Below are 12,670 nucleotides of genomic sequence, written 5' to 3' on the forward strand. Positions count from 1 at the left end.
AGGCACCACTGGGAGTTGAACCCAGGTTCTCCTGTTTACTAAACAGGTGCTTTAGCCAGCTAAGCCATGGTGCCTTCTCCAAAACTGGGTGAAAGGGCAACAAAATGACAGATTTGTTGGTAAATGCAAAGTGATGCACATTGGAAAACATAATCCCAACTATACATATAAAATGACGAGGCCAAAAATAGTTGTTGCCACTCAAGAGAGATCTTGAAGTCACTGCAGATAGTTCTCTGAGAACATCCACTCAGTGTGCAACGACGGTCAAAAAAGCAAAGAGAATCTTGGGAATCATTAAGAAAGGGATAGAGAATAAGACAGAAAATATCATATTACTTATGGCCCCCCACATGCATTGGCCTCCCCTCAGGCAGAGGGCTTATAGGCTCTTCTGCCAGTTGGTGTTAGCAGCAGCAACGGCTGGGTTCAATGTCTAGGGGAGGAGAGCAGCAGAGAGGGAGGAGGAGAGAGAGTCCCAAGAGCAGAGTGCAAACCAACCAGCTGAGGGTTTCACAGGAGTCCTGAAATATCAGTAGCTCCAGGTCCCATCAGGGCTGCCCGGGGGGTAAGTGGGGCAATTTGCCCTGGGCCCCGCAGGGGCCCCCACAAGAGTGTTTTGGGGCTCCTGGAGCGGGGTTCTTCACTAACTCTGGGGGCTCTGGAAAATTCTCGTGGGGCCTGGGCCCCCGGAGATTCTTCAGCTCTGGGTCTTCGGTGGCAATTCGGCGGCGGGGGGTCCTTCATGAATGAAAAGTGACTTCACTGAAGTGTTGAAGGGCCTTAATGGAGAGAAAAGATTGGGTATTAAAGGGCTCTTTAATCGAGCAGAGAAAGGCATAACAAGACCCAATGGCTGGAAGGTGAAAAGAGACAAATTCATATTACAACTAAGGCACAAATATTCAACAGCGAGAATGATTCACCACAGGAACAAGCTACCAAGGAAAGTGGTGGATTCTCCATCTCCTGATGTCATTTCATGAAGACTAGATGCCTTTCTGGAATGTGTTTGCCCCAAAAGTAGCTCTTGTGTCATACAGGAGACCTGTGAAATGCACGGGGTCAGATTAGATGCTCTAATGGTCCCTTCTGGCCATAAATTTTACTAATTTCTGAAAAACTGAGTGTAGCATTGGGAGCAGCATCTGATGTTTTCCTGTCTAGCCGGCTTGCTGCCTAGAACGAACGCTCCTTGAGTGGGGTGATCCACAGGGAGTAGCTTGAACCTCCAAAGTGCCTGGCCAGGGGCAGGACATTAGCACAGCAAGGGAGGGGTGTGGCAGTGACATCACAAAGGCCTTTTGCAGGACCTCAGACTATTGGTGGGGAGGTGGTGACTTCACAGAGAGATGCTGACATCAGGCAGGCAGGACAGGGGCGAGGGGCCAGGGAAACGTCAGAGACCCCTGTGGCTTTGCTTCTCCAGGTCTCTCTTTGAGGACTGAGAGAGTATTCGGGTTCACGGACATAAGCACCAGGAGGAGCCTCTTTTGAGTTTTCTCCTTCTCTTTCAGTGATTTTACTAGAAAACAGACATCCCTGTTTAGAAGGTAAGAGCCTCCTGGAGGGAAGGGGTGTCATGAAGGCATCACAGTTCGGATGCCGGTGCCCCCCCAATGTAAGGAAGTTCCCACCATCCTGCTCTGTGTTCACAGTGTGGGAGAGAGCAGCATCCATGGCAGTGATTTGCTCCTGGCTGCCGGAGCAGAGCAGCAGGCTCAGCTGTCAGAACTTCCCAGAGCTATGAAAGGGGAGCGGCCCATGGCTCTGTAGCAGGAATGCAGAGCAGGCAAGTTCATGGCGGGCATTGTGGGATACTGGGGAAGGCCAGTTATGGTGATATAATGAACAGCAGTGTCCACACTGACACTCTCTCACTTTAAGTTTGTTGCAAAAAGCTTTAGGCTTCTCATCAAAGTCGTTTTATTTTGCCACCAAAACAGGGCAGTTTTGTCACCAGATGTGGCATTGCAGTGTGTGCACCAGCCACAAGCTGCCGACCAAGAGAGCGTTGTGTGTTTTTCACACACCTGAGCAATATAATTCTGCTGAAAGAACTTTGCAGTGCAGACCTGGCCAAAGATTCACTCACACACAACTTGTAAGGAAAACGTCACCTGCTCCTCTGCTTTGCAGAATCCAAACACAAGCAAAGCTTGTCAGGCCCCAGTGGCAATGGCAGGGAGTCAGGTGTGGGCAGACGGTATATTTTAGCCACTCACAGGCACTATGGCTTAGCTGGCTAAAGCATTTGTTTTGTAAACAGGAGATCCTGGGTTCAATTCCCAGTGTGGCCTTGTTGACTGGTTGTTGGGGCACCTGCTATTGGCTACTGTCAGAAGACAAGATTCAGAGCTAGATGGGCCTTTGGTCTGGCCCAGTGTGGTTTTTCTTATGGTTTAAATAACACTCACAGGCACTGATAATAGAGTTACTGAACGTTTGGGAGTTACGAGCGGGTAGGTCAGTGCTCCAGTCCCCACACAGATGACCCCCACCCCTTCCTCTGGGACGGGGCAGGTCTGAGTTCTCACACCAAATGGCTCATTGGGGCTGACAGAATCTGTGAGCAGCTTGTTTAGTTTTCGCCAAAGGTTGAGTCTTGCTTTGTGCACCGTGTGTGAGAATGAAAATCCTAAACCGCCCTTTGAAATAACGAATGCAGCAGGATGTGTTATTGTCCCTGCCCCAAAGCAGACAGACCAATGGAGAAATGCCGTCGAGTCCAAGGTAATACTCCCCTGCCATTTTACCTTTTTGCTGGCTAAACTCCTTCTTATCTGCCCGGCTCAGGCTGTCCTCTGCCTCAGCTGCTGCTCCCGGCCTGCTCTAGAGTCAAACGCGCAGGGCCCCCAGGGGAACAGAGGCTGGGACAGGGCAGCAGCCTGGGTTGGGCTAAGAAGATGCTGGGAGTTCTCGTTCCCTGAGAACTGGCCTGGCTCCCTTCTCAACAGCAAACAAATCAATTCCACGTCCCCTCCCCAGAAAAACCAGCCTGGAGCCAAGGGCAGCAGGGGACGATTCCCTCCAGTTCCCACCAAGGCAGGAGAGAACCCAGGGTGTTTCTAGCAGAGCTTATGGAACTGACGTGAGGAAACCAGTCTTTAATAACAGGCAGTTCCAGTTTAAGCTCAGTGTTTTTAACAATTTCTGCAACATTAAAAAACCCTTCAATCTTAGTGTCACCATCCATAACATTACTTCAGCCTTATAGGTTTCCAAGTGCACAACTAAACATCTCTTCAAATCCAAGGGAGTGGAGATCAGTCAATGTTCAGAATCATCCCACATATAAGAACCATGTTGAGGTACATACTGGCCCCATCATGTGGCCATGGCCTTTCCCTCCTCTCTGTTAAAAGTTTTAATATTTTGCACAGAAACTTTCTTCCCCCAGGAGACACCTGGGAACCAGGGCTGCCAGCCAGACAAACACCTTTAAGAGGCGGCATAACCTGTCAAAAAGTGATCTCCCTCCTTCAGTTCAGTGACAGCCTGCGCATCTCTCTGCCAGTGCGAGAGCGTGTAAGGCACTAATCCGGATAGGGGTGGCTAGGTGGCAGGGGGAGGGTGTGAAGAAGCAGCAGAGTGGCGCAGCGGGAGCGTGCTGGGCCCATAACCCAGAGATTGATGGATCGAAACCATCCTCTGCTACGCGTGCGCTTGTTTCTTTTCCCTCTGGGCCTTCAAGCAAGCCGGTGACCAGCAGAGCACCAAGAGCCTAGGCCATGAGGCAAGAGGTGGCTGAGGCCAAGCGGCTGCCTGCCAGGGAGCTCCCCGGCACCTCTGGCTGCCTGGGCTGAAGGCAAGAGGCAGGCCTGGGCGTGGTGAGGGCCTCCTGTCCCGGAATGAGGCCGCAGTGCTTCCTGGTCCCCTTTTCCCACCCACACCGGCAGGCGGCTGCTGCGGGAGAACACGAGGGAGGCTCTGGGGGCGCTAGGCAGCGCTGTGTGTGTGGCTGTCAGGGGAAAGAGCCGAGGCTCCCGACTCGACCTGCCATTGACTCGCGTGGCTCTGCGCGCCGTCAGCCGGGGCGGGGCGGGGCGGGCCAGGCTGCGGACGTGACTCAGGCTTGGGCCGCATGGCCGCGCTTTCCTGACGAGGCATGAGGCAGGCCAAGAGCTTTGCACAGCGTACAGGGAAGTGGGAGGGAGGCATCTTCGGGCCGGCCTGTCTCCTCCGCTTCTCCCTTGCCGCTTGGGCAGGAGCGAAAATCCGTATAGCTCCAAGGAGCGAAACATACACAACTGAAGATTCTGCACTTGGATTAAGCCCGAGTCCCTGACATGGCTGCTCAGAGGCAGGCTTTTGCGGCGTGGCCCCCACACTCTTCCAGCCAGCGGGTGACCCCACTGTGTCCAAGCGGGAGCCTTTGAGGTGGCAAAAGGGGGACATCACAGCTCCCAGCAGACCTTAAGGAGCCCACAAGGAGCCTTCAGTGGCATCCCTGGGGGAGCATAAACTCCCCTTCTGTGCCCATAACACAGAGGTTGATTAATCAAAACCCTCTTCTGCCAGCACCAGGCCTCCTTCTTCTTACACTGGGCCTGCAAGCGAGGGGGTGGCTGGCACAGCTCCAACCTGTGTGTCAGGAGGCGGCTGACGCCCGCAGCCTGCTGGGGAGCTCCCAGAAGTTATTAAGAGACAGAGACTCCTCAATGCCCTTAGTAACAAGGGTTTGGGGGTCACCGACGCCAGTAAGGGGGTCACTATGTCGGCCCTATATCCCTGGGGTCAGGTCACTGTGCCACTTCGATCTAGAGCTCGGATCCCAACAACCAACCAGCAGCCCACAGCCTCCCCCTGAGTCTGCCCCACCTGGTTACTCCTTACAGGCCGACCTTACCCCCCTTCCAGCCCAGGATTCGCCCCCTAATCATCCTACTGCCACTCAGAGCCACAGCCGTGGAGGTGCTGAAGGAGGGAGGGGTGACTCCAGGGTGGGGTTCTTCTCTAAAGATGGCTGGCAGAAAGGTGGTGCTCAGCTCTGTCAGCGACCTGCCCAGTTGCCTCGCTGCCAGGGGATGCAGACGTTTCTGTAAGGCCATTAAATGGGGTATTTGGCTTCGGAGTGAATATGAGGAATGTGTAATTATGAGAGTGAATTTCCATCCCTCTTTCTACTGCTCTTTAGAGCCCCCGTGGCCTAATGGCTAAGGCATTAGCTTCCTAAGCCAGAGATTGTGGGTTTAAGTCCCATCTGGGGTGAAAGTCTTCTTCTTTCATGTATATTGCAAAGAAACCTGGTGTTATTTTTCACCAAGGAAGCTGGGAGATGTTTGAACACAAAGTACTGCAGCTTGGGAACAATCCCCCAGAAATGGCATCTTCCACTCCACAAATCAGTAGCAAACAGTTAATACTAGTGTTTGTCTGAGAATAGAAGGAAGGGGAGTGTTTACTCCGACACCTCAGTGAGTGAAACAGACAGAAAGAGCAAGGCTGTTCTGAAAGACAACGGATCTGTCTGGAGGCAAAGCAGACCTTGAGAATGAGCAAGAGTGTGAAGAGGTTCAAATGTGGGTTAGGTGTTAGTTAGGTTGGTCTGACAAATTTCAAGAAAATACCAATGCTCGTGGACTGATGCAGACACGGTCTGACAACTCCCCCACTGCCAGCTCCCGATCGGTGTCAGAAGCTCTCCCTTCCCTGCTCCCCAGCCCTCAGCCCCAGGAACCACTGTCCTCTGCTTCCCCCTCTGGCCCCCACCAACTTTTCCTCCCATTTCTGGGTCCCTCGCCCCAGGGGCCAGACACGGGGTCTCACTCACCGCAATGCTCTCCACGAGGGCTGCTTTGGAGACCTGGGGCTCCAGAGAGTCCAGCTCCTGCTGCTGTGCCAAGCAGCACAGACGTGGGACAGCATGGAGGAAGCTGAGCTGTTGGACCCTGTCCTCCACCAACTAGGAGTGGGTGAGCGGGAAGAGGAGGGGGGGGTTAGGTGGGGACCTCCCCAACCCACCTACACCAGTTCCACGGCTCAGGAACCCCATGGAGTTGGACAGGGAAAACCGCCCCGCTTCCCGAAACCAGTGTCGCCCTGAACAGACTGGGGTTGTAACTGGGACAGTGTCTGCGGGGAGCAGACACCTTGGCCTGCGTGGGACAAATGCCCCCACTTTGGGGTGCCAGGTAACAGGGGAGAAGTTTCCCCCATTGGGGGTGATGGATTCTCTGGGACAAGACCCCCCTGCGTGGGTGGGGATGGAACAAGGGGCAGGACAGACTCGGGGGCAGCGCAGCTGAGGGATTTTTGTACCTCAGTTCTGCCCTGGAGGTGCTTCTGGATGACCCTGATGGTGTCTTGTTCAGGGGACACATCCTCCTCCTCCTTCTCTTCTTCCTCCTCCTCCTCCTCAACCCACTGCTGCTGGGCACTGGGGGTCTCTGCACCAGGGAGAGAAGGAGAAAGGACAATCCCTGCTGCCACTGGGGGGATGCAGTGCAGAGAAATGGCTCAATGTCCCCCATCCTCAACAAGGAACCCCATGGCATAGAGGGCCCCACCCTGCCCCTCCCAGAGACACCCTCAGACCCATCAGCCTCAGGGCCCCGTGGCTGTCAGCCCCCCTCCTCAACATCATCAGGGAAGGCTGGAGCTCCCCCGACTCTGCCCAGCATCCCCTGCCACAAGGTGTGGCAGTGTCACCCCCACTGGTGTTAGTGGGGCTCCCGTGGCTCAGTCCTGGCGCCTTGGTGACCCAATGGGCACAGGGTGTTCCTAGTCCCCCACTGCCCCCGTCCTTCCCCCTGTCCCCAGGGTCTCCCCTCACCTGCACAGAGGGAGCCTTCAACCTCAGGGCTGTCAGAACCCACAGAGGAGCTGCTGGCCCCTCGGGAGTAGGCGAACCTGCTGGTCCCCATGCCGGAGCCGCCCAGCTCCTGCTCTGGGCTGGTTGGAGGCTCCTCGGTGGCCAGGCTGGTGGATGGCTCCTGCTGGGCCCTGGGGCTGGGCTCCTGCCTCCTCTGCTTCCTGGAAAGGAAGCTGCAGAGCCACCTTGCCTGGCTCCCGCCCTCTCCTGGGTCCCTACATAGCATCACTCGGGGCCACCTCCATTTGGGACCAGAAGATGCCTCAGGGCCTGCTAAGGGAGCTGGTGGTTTTCTCTTCCTCCAGAAGGTCAGAGAGCTCCTCCGCTTTGCCTGCCCACCGGCCTCTTCCCCGCCCGCGGGGACAGAGGGGCCACTCTCCTCCTGGGCAAGACGGACGCTGCTCCCTACTGGCTCCAGAGCCACCTGCCCAGCCTTCCTCCTCAGCATCCGCTTCAGCCGCTCCATCCTGGAACTGAATGGGGAACAGCCATGAGTCTGGGCTCAAGGCAGCCTCTCATTAACGGGCCTGCCTGCTCCCCTGTCCACGTCCCCTCTGCTGAGGCAATTCCTCCTCACCACACCCCAGGGCAGGGGGGCTGCCGTCCACACGCACTGGCAGCAGCTCACAGCACAGGCTGCTCCCAATGTTCCCCCTCACCAATGGGGCCCTGTGATACTGGGAGTGTCTCGTCCTCTCAGAGCAATGGGGCTCTCCGTTAGTTTGGACAAGCAGCTCCCTCCACCCCAGTAGGCCCCGCTCCCTCCCAGGCCAGAGAAAGAGCAGAACCCGGACAGTCCTCAATGAAAGTTCGTTCACAAGGTGCCAGTCCTAGGAGGGAGGAGTCGCCCTCAGTTCCCACTGATTTCACTGCTTGCGGTTGTGGGTGTTCAGCACCTGGCAGGTTCTGCCCTCCCCAAAGACTCTCAACGTTGGGAACAATCTCCTGCAAGGGAAGGGCTGGGAGCCCTATTGCTGGGCCATTCCCACCACACTGGCGATGGCTCTGGAGACCTCCACTCACTTGCTCTAGATGGGATGGAGCTGGAAGGCAGATGCTCTCTTCCTCGGTCTCCTGCACCCAGGTGGGCTGGAAAGGGTGCTGCACAATGCCCTGCCAGCAGGGTAGGGGGCAGAAGCCAGGAGATCGAAAGTGGCTGTGAAAACAAGACAATGTTTTATTGCCAGGGGATGGATAAACTCAGCCTAGCAACTGGAGGTTCACAACACTGACCTATGGCCAGCATCACACCCCCCATCTCCAGGTATCCTAGTACCTCACGCACATTCCTGAAGCGTGACGGCCCAAGGGCTCTAGCGCATTTCTTCGGAGGTGTCTCTGCTGTCGTCGTCTTCGCTGTTGTCATGTTCCATTCTATATGATTTTATAAAAATATGCTAATGAGTGTGAATATAAAGTGACTGGACTCTGCTTCATGCAAAAGGTCTCTTGTAAGGTATCATTACAAAGTTTATAATCTACTGAGTGTGGTCATCCTATTTGTATAAATGTATCACTTTTCTATCTGTATCTGGGTGGAAGAGAACAAATGGGGCAGCCATCATGAGAAATCCACTAGCTACCACCTGAGCTGGAACAAAGGCTGTACCAGGGGAAAGGAGCGTGAGGAGGGCTCCAGGGAGGCACCGCAAGGCCCAGCCCAGCCCAGCCGAGCGGCTCCCTCCAGCTCGTTCCTGGCTGAGCGGCTCCCTCTGGCCTGGTTTCGCCGGCTCCGGCCTGGCCCCAGCTGAGCGCCCCAGGCCTAGCCTGGTCCCAGCCTGGCCAGGGCTGTTTTGACCATATATGGCCTGTGACGTTTTGGGTGTAATATAATATCTCATTGGAAGGCGACAGGGCCAGAAAGAGTTAATTAACTCACAGACTGACTTAACCCTTTAAAGACTGGTTAGGAAGATATGTAAAAATCCACTGACTTTCCTTTTGAAAGCTCCAGTGTGGATACCTTTGAAAAGGTCTCAGATGGAGTAAGAGCTGATAAGAAAGTTGAGCAGCTCTATAACCAAGTGGCTGTGTTTGGCCAGCTGGTTGTGAAGACAATGGGGTTGGAACAGGAATGTTTCCATTCTGATTCTTTAAGTGAGCAGCCTGTGCTTCTGTGTTGATGCAAATTATTTGGCTGGCAGGGAGAGGAAAGACTTGCTAATAGCTGTTAGCAAAGAGAGCCCACCCCATCAGCCAGTGAACTCTGTTAAGCAAGAAAAATCAGGGTTTGATCCTTCAGAACAAGGAGGAAAGAGAGAACTTAAGTTTGCAAAGGGAAGCCACAGGTTAACCCTAAAAGGCCCAAACCCCAATGGTATTGAGCCAAAGGTGTGGCATGATGACAAAAATGATTGTAGGTGGACACCTGCAATGAATTTGTTGTTATTGCTAATGGTAATTTTTGTAACTGTGCTGTTATTGCCAAGAACTGTAAAAATGTTCCATCTAGGGTGACCAGATGTCCCCATTTTATAGGGACAGTCCTGATATTTGGGGCTTTTTCTTATATAGGCTCCTATTACCCCCCACCACTGTCCCGATTTTTCACACTTGTTATCTGGTCACCCTAGTTCCATCCTTCCCTTTCAGAGGTCCCTGTGATCTAACCTGTCAAAGCTGCTGCGCCTTCTATTTGCTTCCATCACGCTAGGCGTCTGGCTTTAAAGGCTTGCCTACAAGAGGCAGCCAGCCTGTTCTTGTTGGGATTTCTGGAGCTTGTGAGCCAAACTGGCAGCTCCAGCCTTTATAGGCAGAGGCTGGCTGGTGTGTCACACAATCTCTTTATTACTCGCCTGAGATGGGTCACCTGTTACTTGTGGCTCTGAGTGTCCATATAAGGAAAAATCCCACAAGGTTTGACCATCACGTACCAGTGATGTTAAAGTGCCATCACCACAGTGGTGACCATAAAGCCAGGTGTTTTGACCATCTATGGCCTGCGATGTTATGGGCATAATATAATATCTTATTCAGCCAATCACTCCGACAAACAAGTTGTTTATATTTGCAGAAGATAATGCTGCCCACTTCTTGTTTACACTTCTCTGCACGAGATGTCACAATTGTGTCCTTGGTAATGGAGTGTGATGTCACAGACTGTGTACATCACCATGTAATGACTGACTGCACCCATCACTTTTAAACCACTTGGTTTGCACGCATGCCCTTAATCCTGTCCTAAAATTACCTTTTCACGTCACTGAGCTCTCTTGTTGCTGCGGGGTACTGTAGGTGTGAGGCAGGGCAGGTTGGTAGAAGAAATATTCTTTATCTGAAGAAATGATCTGTGAGAGGAAAACATTTGAAAACTTGTTTACTGAGTAATGTGAGTTCTTCACTCTACCTGATGGCATTTCTCTGTTTGTAACATGAACTTGTGAACACCACATCCAATCAATTCTAAAATTCCAGGAATATTCTAGGCATCAGTGAGCAGAACCATATTGGTTTTGGTGAAAATTGGAACAGGAAATAGACCAGTCGTGCTTAAGTTAGGTTTGGCACCTAACTCCTATTGAAATCGGTGGGTGTTATGCACCTAACCTGCTGGTGGGATTTTCAAAAGCGCCTTTAAGCATCTGTTTGCATCTTAAGCACCTAAATACCTTTGAAAATCTGGTCCTTCATCTCTGCCTCAGTTCCCCATCTATAAATGGAGGTTAATAATTCTTTATCCTACTGTTTGCCTATCTTGTCTATTTCTTTAGCTTGTAATTGAGGCACAGGACAATCTCTTACTATGTTTTTGTAATGGGACCCTGAATTTTGGTTGGGACAGCTAAACACTACTGTAAAACAAAAAATGATCAGCCTCCTAATATAAAGGCCCACCAATGATCTATTTTTCAGGGCAAGTCACAGGCCCAGCTGTGTCAGAGGAAAGTTTGAGAAACCCCATAGAAAAACAATTATGGATTAACCTGCCCATAGGAGACGTTTCTTCCTGACCCCCATCAGTTAGTGGTAGGCTTATATCCTGAAGCATGAGGATTTATATCCCTTCTACATTTTGTATACCAGCGAAGTTAAGATGATATTGTCCATATAAATGTCTAATCCTTTTCTGAATCAGCAGCGCCTGACCCAGGAAACTCAACCCCAATATCCTGAGGAGAGAGAGACACAATCAAACAGACACTGAGGGCTCCCCCCGCCCTTTATCAACAAGTGAAACCCCCTCCCCACAGGGACATGGCCTGATTTGATTCGCCCCCATGTTAATCCAGCCCAGAGCCTGCCCCCCCCCGCCTGGGGAAAGTGAGTGGGGGGGGGGAGCGACAGAGGAGGGGGGATGGGGGGAGCGGGGCGGGGCCACGGGGAGGGGGGGAGGTGGATCCCGGGCTGCTCTGAAGTTCAGACAGTGACCGGGTGGGTGACGAGGCTGCAGCCCCTGAACTGCCGACAACTCACAGGCTGGGGCCGCCCCTGGGTCCCTGCGCACCCGGGATGGGACATCGCCCGGCCCCGTGGCCCCAGGCTGCCGCGTGTGGGGCTGCTCCCAGGCAGCTCAGCCCCCCGCCCCCCCACTGCTGCCCCCCAGGCCCAGCTGGGGGGGGGTGAAGCCCTTTCACTCCGCGCTGCCTCTGCCCTGTGCCCCCCCCAGCCCGGCTCCCACAGGCCCGGGGCTGCTCCCGGGGCAGGGGAGCGGCAGGGGCTGGGCCTGGTGCCTGGAACTGGGGGTCTGAGCCCCCGGCCCCCCCGTGCGGAGCCGCCACTCACCGTCCTGCCCCAGCGCCCCTCGGACCGGCCCCGCCCCCCACGCCGCGCCCCACCCGCCGGCTGCCCCCGAGCCGCGTCCTCCCCCCCCGCGACCCCCCAGCAGCGCCGGGGCGGGTCCCACTGGTGCCGCCCGCGGGGACTGAGCCGCGCAGCCCCCCCGGCCGCCAGCGGGATTCGAATCCCAACGGCCGCAGCGCGCGCCCGGGAGGGGGGGGGGCGAGGGAACCGGGGGCTCCCCACACGCGCCACGTCTCTGTCCCGCGCTCTCTCCGCCAATCAGGGAGCGGGGAGGGGCGCGGCGAAGTGACGAGTTACGGCCCCTCCTCCAATAGAGGCCGCGTGTGAGAGCGAGAGAGAGAGAACTACGCTTCCCAGAGTGCACCGGGAGGGGGCGCGTTGTCTGAGCAACCTGTCCGTCACTTCCGCTCTGAGACGAGCCAGGAACTACAACTCCCAGCCTGCCCCGGGGCACCTCCGTCCTCTCCAGCCCAGGTGAGGGCGGGTCCCTGGGTCAACCTGACACCTCCCCCCCAGCGCAACCCCTCATCCCCGCCCCGCCCCAGGAGAGCCCCGGCCCCGCCCCCCTCCGGCTCCTGACAGGAAGGCGCGTGTCCCGGGGTCTTGGCCCTGTCCCCTCCCCCGCCTGCTTCTCCCTTGGCCTCGTCTCTCCCCACTGGGGGGGGGGGGGGGGCTGTTGGATGGAGCCATGTGGAAATAGGGGGGAGGGGCAAGGCTTGGGTTAGGGTTCTCCCCCCAGCTCTGGGAGGGGAGTGGGAGATAGGGGGTAGAATGGGGGAGGGAGCGGGGCTGTGAGCCAGGACTCCTGGGTTCTCCCCCCAGCTCTGGGAGGGGAGTGGGGCGAGGGGGGTAGAGTGGGGGAGGGGTTGGGGTTGCCTGCTGCCCTCGCGGCGACCAGCAGCGCCCCCCCCCCCCCTGCAGCTTGCCGCCCCAACCAGGCGCTTGGTGCCTGGAGCCGCCCCTGGTTCCAGCCCCTCTGCCCAGGTAGCTCCCCCAGCCTGACACACACACCCAGCCCCTGCACCCGCCCACCCCAGGGCTCCTCAGCCCAGAGGGGAGCCCCCCGGCTGAGTGGGGAATCAGAACCCCCCAAAATTACCCTGGAACCAGCATGAT

The 12,670-nt window shown here is 55.4% G+C and overlaps 1 long non-coding RNA gene and 1 other non-coding gene across 2 annotated transcripts; both read right to left on the bottom strand.

Annotated features, from left to right (window-relative positions):
* TRNAT-AGU lies at positions 1 to 74 on the bottom strand. The gene has a single exon. It is a non-coding gene; the product is annotated as a tRNA-Thr (tRNA).
* Positions 75 to 7,942: 7,868 nt separating this feature from the next.
* LOC123360921 lies at positions 7,943 to 10,907 on the bottom strand. Its single transcript, XR_006576091.1, has 4 exons — positions 10,738 to 10,907; positions 10,005 to 10,101; positions 8,091 to 8,188; positions 7,943 to 7,970 (listed from the first exon to the last, which is right to left on the bottom strand). It is a non-coding gene; the product is annotated as an uncharacterized LOC123360921 (long non-coding RNA).
* Positions 10,908 to 12,670: the final 1,763 nt, after the last annotated feature.

The sequence above is a fragment of the Mauremys mutica genome, unplaced genomic scaffold (assembly GCF_020497125.1).
Source record: "Mauremys mutica isolate MM-2020 ecotype Southern unplaced genomic scaffold, ASM2049712v1 Super-Scaffold_100331, whole genome shotgun sequence".
Classification (NCBI taxonomy): domain Eukaryota; kingdom Metazoa; phylum Chordata; order Testudines; family Geoemydidae; genus Mauremys; species Mauremys mutica.